Below are 6,522 nucleotides of genomic sequence, written 5' to 3'. Positions count from 1 at the left end.
TTATTATAAGACATCAAATATTAAAAGTATTTTAAAATCTCCAAATAATAAAACCTATAATTAGCTATAGCACTAATAATCATTAGTAAAGGCCACTTGAAGAATAACTATGCCACCAATTTAGATTATCTTAAACTGAAAAATGAGTTTAACTAAACTGTGCTTAGAATTTACTATTTTATTTTTAAATCATATTCATAACTTAGAGCTAAATCTGTTAACCTCAAAGGATAATTATTTTAATTAATGGCAGTACTATTTTTTAAAAAAAACTTTGGGAAGTATGTCTTCAGTTGCATTAGACAGAAGGCTCTACATCTTCATCCCTGGAACCTATGAATATGTTAGGGTACATGGAAAAGAGGAATTAAAGTTGCAGTTGAAATTAAGGTTGCTAACCAGTTGACCTTAAAATAGGGATAGTATACTGGAATATCTAGGTAGGCCAATATCATCATCAGAGTCTTTAAGTGGAAGAGAGAGACAGAAGAAAAATCAAGTTGATGTGATATGAGATCTAACCTGCCGTTGCTGGCTTTAAAGATGGCAATGGCCTAGGAGCCAAGGAATGCTGGAAGCCTCTAGAAGCTGGAAACGGTAAGGAAATAGATTCTTCCGTAGAGCATCCAAATGCAACACAGCCTTGCCTATCTTGATTTTAGTCCAGTGAGACTCATTTTGGACTTCTGAGCTCCAAAATGGTAAGATAACAAATGCTTTAAGATATTAAATTTGTGGTGATTTGTTATAGCAATGAGAGAAAACTAATACACCAACAGATTTATAAATATGTTTTTCATTAAGTCTGACTCTGATTACAAAAACAACAACAAAAGCAATCTGGATGCTTTTAGGTTAAAGAATAGTATGTTCTTTTTTTCTTCTCTTTTTTTTGAGACAGAGTCTCGCACTGTAGCCCTGGCTAGAGTACAAGAGTGCAATGGAGTTATCATAGCTCACTGCAACCTCAAACTCCTGGGCTCACATGATCCTCCTGCCTCAGTCTCCTACGTAGCTAGGACTACAGGCACGTGCTACCACGCCCAGCTAATTTTTTTTCTATTTTTAGTAGAGACAGGGTCTCACTCTTGTTCAGACTGGTCTCAAACTCCTGAGCTCAAGCAATCCTCCCACCTCAGCCTCCCGCAATGCTAGGATTATAGGCATGAGCCACCATACACAGCCAGATAGTAAGTTCTCTCTCTCTCTCTAGAAACTCACAACAAATATAGTATTCATATGTGCTGTATTTTTTCCAAATAAACAATAATATCTTCCCCCTATTTGAAATAGATGCTTCTAGAATCTTTAGGATTGAGCTGAACCTGGAATTCTTACAAATCCTTCCAACAGAAGTTACTGTGCACTTTCTTAATTGATTATAATTAAATACTGTCACATAAGCTGACCATTATGATAATCTAATTTACACTGTCTAAAAATTGGAGACATTTACACCAAATTTTGAATTGAACTAATGTTGGAAAAAAATAAAGCTTTTAGCTTTCTGGACACTTTTAGACCCAAGCTTCCATATTAATTACATAAAATGATCCAGATCCTATGAAGCTTATTATACATAGGAACATTTATCATAATGTTTTAATATCATTCATTTTGATAATAAAACATATATGTGAAGATCTTAGAATATTTATACTGCATCTATATTATTAAGATGTTCAAAAACATCTCCATACATCCTCCTTCAAATTTGCAAGTCGCAAGGAGGGGAGACAAACACTGAGAAAGGTGAGAAAGGCATACAAACAGAGGAGAAAACAAACATGAGGAGTTAGAACCGAAGTAAAATATGAAAGAGTGCCCATGTACAAATTATCAGGGGTTGATGACATCAGGGGTGATGACGACATCCATGATCAGGGTAGAAACGGAGGTCTGGAGGCAGGGTTAGCCTGGTGAGATATGGAAGTTTAAACAGAATACATGTGGGAAATGATCTGATGTGGGAAGTCAGAGACTAAACAAGGTAAGGAGGTCATCCATGCATGGGGGTAGCCCACTGCAGAAGTTTGAGAGACCAAGTAGGGTGAGAAAGACATCAACATAAAAAGGAAATGGTGACAAAGAGGGGAAATTGGTTACATAGAAGGAGGTTGATCAAATAAGTACAGTCATGTACCGCATAACAAAATTTCAGTCAACAAATGATTGCATATGTGACAGCAGTCCTATAAGAGTATAATGGAGCTAAAAATTTCTATCGCCTAGTGAGGCAGTGATGGCACAGCTGTCATAATATCATAGTGCAATACATTACCTTTTCTATGTTTAGATATATTTAGATACACAAACACTATTGTGGTATAATTGCCTACAGTATTCAATACAGTAACACACCGTATAGGTTTGTAGCCTAGGAACAATAGGCTATACCATATAACCTAGATGTATAGTAGGCTATACCAAGTTTGTATAAGTACACTCTATGATGTTTGCACAACAACGAAATCATCTAGCAACACATTTCTCAAGATATATCCCCACTGTTAAGCAACACATGACTGTAAATATTTTGAGAATAAGGTAAGTCAGGTTTATCACCATCAGAGAATGGACAGAAAAGAATCCTGTGGTGTTGGATTGGATTTGGACGTATTAATGTGAATTCATGGTTTTCAACACATATAATTATGTAGAAATAAATATTGATGTATATGTGTGTACACATATATATGCATATACATAAATATCTTTCCCAGCTCCCTCCACTGAAGAGGCCTGGCAGGAGCAACTTTCCAAAAGCAGAGAGTGTACCTAGCCCCCAAAACTTAGCTTTGAAACTGCATTTTTCATCAAAAAGAATCAGGGCTCTAGGAGAAATAGCTGATTCCAGGCCTAGAGCAAAAAAAGTACAAGATGAGACTAAAACACCTTGTGCACAAAAAAAACAAGGGAGTGCTCAAAGAATGATGAGACACAAAAGAAAAGGACACAGAAACCAACTAGAAGGAACACTCACCGGCCAGAAGACTGAAGAGACTAAAGACCATGATAACCAAAACTAATGCGTGATTCTGACCTGGATGTTTTTATTACAGAAGATATTATTGGTCAAATGGAGAAACTTCAATGGGGGCCGAATATTAGATGGTAGTAATTTATCCACTTCATGATTTGAATAGTTATTCTGTGGTTATACAGGAAAATGTTCTTGTTTCCAAGAAATATACATTAAAGTATCTGAGGATCATAGGGCATCAGGTACAGAGCTTACTCTCAAATGGCTCAAGGGGTAAAAGAAGTCATTTGTACTCTATGTTGTCATGTTTTAATTGGCACAAGTATACTAGTCTCTGCATCACTTTGTAGAAACCATCAATACCAGCTAACCCAACCTTTTTACTGTCATTTCGTAAGTATAAATGAATGGGGAAAATAACACTCCATAGTGGCCTCAGGAGAAAAGATCATAAGGAGGCTATTAACTCATGGGGAAAGAAAGAAAGGACAAACATGAATAAGATTGAAAGTTCAGCCATGAAAATAACTTTATGGACCACAAGCCAAAATTTGAGACTTTATTCTAAACCAAAGCAGTATAATTTAAAAACATATAATAAGAAACCGAAAACTGATGCAGGATTTATGGTAAAACCTGGAATAAATGGGCATAAGCATCAGAAAATGAGAATTTTACAATAGAAAATAAAAAGGTGTAAATATAATTCACATTACTAGCACTTTAGTTATCTAGGTTCCTAATCTCATTTTTTAAAATCAACAGGTTCTACCCTGGCATAGGAAGAAAGATGAATAAAACACAGTCCGGTCCTGGCCTTCAAGATTACTTCAGTGTAGGTGGGGAGATCAATACAAGTATTATACTACAAGACAAAATGAAGTGCTAAAACTAGGACAAAGAGATATGGTTAGAACTAGAGAAGGAGTACTTAATTCTAACTGAAAGGCACCATTTATTGAGTACTCACACACACTAAGTATTAAGGCAAAAAGAGACGAAAACAGGCAGTCTTCACAACCTACCAGAAGGGAGAAAAGCAGAAAACCAGAATGTGATTTACAAGTATTGTGGGGTCTCATCACTGAGACCAGTTAACAGTTAACCCTTAGCAGGCAGGGAGAGAAAAAATGTTTGAATATAGCCTTACAGGGTGAATGGATGGGAGCATTTAGAGAAATATAAATAATCTCAAACAGTCTTTACATGGGGATGTAGGCAAGGCAGTAGCAGTATGATAAAGGGCCCCTGAACATGGATACAGATTTAAAGCAGCAGCAACATGATCTCACCAGAGTTTATTGAAAACAGTCTGACAGTAGTATGAAAGACTATTAAACAGAATGAAAACCAGCAGAATAGAGACAAGTTGCCACCAACTCTAAGATAATATATATGAATACACTTTAGAAAGATTAAAGCATCTCTGGTCTCTTCCTTGAAGTAAAATAAACCCAGGCTACGCCAGGCACACAGTGACTCATGCCTGTAATCCTAGCACTCTGGGAGACCAAGGCGGGCAGATTGCTTGAGCTTGGGAGCTCGAGATCAGCCTGAATAAGAGTGAGACCTCACTTCTACTAAAATAAAAAAATTAGCCAGGTGTCATGGCAAGCACCTGCAGTCCCAGCTACTCAGGAAGCTGAGGCAGGAAAATCACTTGAGCCCAGGATTTTGAGGCTGCAGTGAGCTATGATGATGCCACTGCACTCTACCCAGGGCAATGGAGTGAAACTCTGTCTGAAAATAAGCCAAAAAACAAAAACCAAAACAAACCCAGGCTAAGGTAAATGACAGTAAGACTACTAATACAAATTTGAGAATAATTTTAAACTTCCTATTTCTTCTAAAATTCAAAATAAAATCAAACAAGGCAAATACAAGCCAGATTTGATATTCTGATATTCCTCTTCTATAGTTTTGGACTAGAGAAATTCCAAATTTCAGTATAAATAACCTAGGAAACTCATATCCCCACAGTGAACTACTGTTAAGAATACTGTAACATTCAGCACACATTTAAGTCTCAATAAAGTCTAGCTATATCGGTCACCAAGGAAGAAACATAAATCTAGTCAGCTGTTCCCTTAGTAAAACAAAGATAAATAAATATATAATAAAACGTTTTAGTATCTTGAAAAATGAGGCATAACGACTTGTTGGTGTGTCAAAAGCATTCAAGCAAGTGCTTGAATCTACCTTTTAAAGTTAAAAAGATTCTCATTTAAATAAGGAGTTAAACTTGCCTACTATGTGAAGATAAGGCGAGGTTGATTAAACAGAGAACAATAAAGCCAGATCATCTGGGATCATCTGGTCCAAACACTTCTAGAGGCTTCCCATAAAAACCATTCCAAAAACAAAGGCACTCCATGTGATGATTTAAAATTATCACTTCCTAAGTATCTCAGTGTTAGGAAATCAGTGACAGTGAATTTGTAGTTGCAACTCCTCTTCAATGAGAGCTCTCATACTGATCACTGCATCTGCGTATGGCTCACTGTGTCCATAGAGGAAAAAATGTTTCTGCCTACTACTGGGCACATACAACATGATTATAATAATATTTATTGGAAAAAACTGCTGTATTTCATCCTTTAAAAAAGGTTTATTGAGTTGAAAAATTCTCAGTTATCATGAGTAGATACTAATACAAGGCTGAAAATCAAGAACATTAGACTGAGAGTATGGTAAGTAGTAAACTAGTTCCCAACCTATCAGTATCAACTTACTCAACTCCTCTGGAATTCATCCTAGGCGGAAACAGAAGGTAGTAGCTGGTCCATAGCTATTTCAAAGGACTGTTCTAAAAATATAAAAGATGATAAACAAAAAAAGATACTATCACGCAGTGAACAAAGATTAACTGCATTATCAGTACCTCCATCAAGAGGTCCCCAAACCCACCCCTAGGTTAGATGATTCACTAGAAGGACTTGCAGGATTCAGCATACAATCATGTTTACAGCTAAGATTTATTTAGGCAAAAGGATATAATGCAAAATAAGCAAAGGAAAGGCACATGGGGCAAAGCTGAAGGAAACCAAGGATAAGCTTTCAAGAGTCCTCTCTTAATGGTGTCACAAAGGATGTGCTAAATTCCTCCAGCAATGAATTGTGACAACACTCACAAAGTGTGCGAAGTGTCGTCTAGCCTGGACCTTCCTAAGAAACTCAGTACCCAAGGTTTTTTTTGGAGGTGGTCATGTGGGTACCTTCTGCCTAGCACATACCAGAATTCCAGACTCCCAGAAGGAAAGCAGGTACCCAGCATAAATCACATTGTTTGTCCACACACTTTAGGTACAGCAAACCTATCACCCTTACCATTTATGAAAAGTTTTATATCATTATAGAAAACTGTTTACCAGGCAAGGGTTAACCTTTCAAGCAGGCAATCTAAGGAGAGGCAATCTCAGACCTGCTATGTTAATTAACTCTCTTCCACACAGTACCCTAAGTATATCATGAAAGAATATTTAAGAGGGCAAATTATTGTGCCTCATGCCAACTTCAGAGGTATTAAAGTCTTAAATATA

Source organism: Propithecus coquereli, unplaced genomic scaffold, assembly GCF_000956105.1.
Source record: "Propithecus coquereli isolate 6110/MARCELLA unplaced genomic scaffold, Pcoq_1.0 Scaffold109, whole genome shotgun sequence".
Lineage (NCBI taxonomy): Eukaryota > Metazoa > Chordata > Mammalia > Primates > Indriidae > Propithecus > Propithecus coquereli.
Note: the sequence above shows the minus strand (reverse complement) of the source record.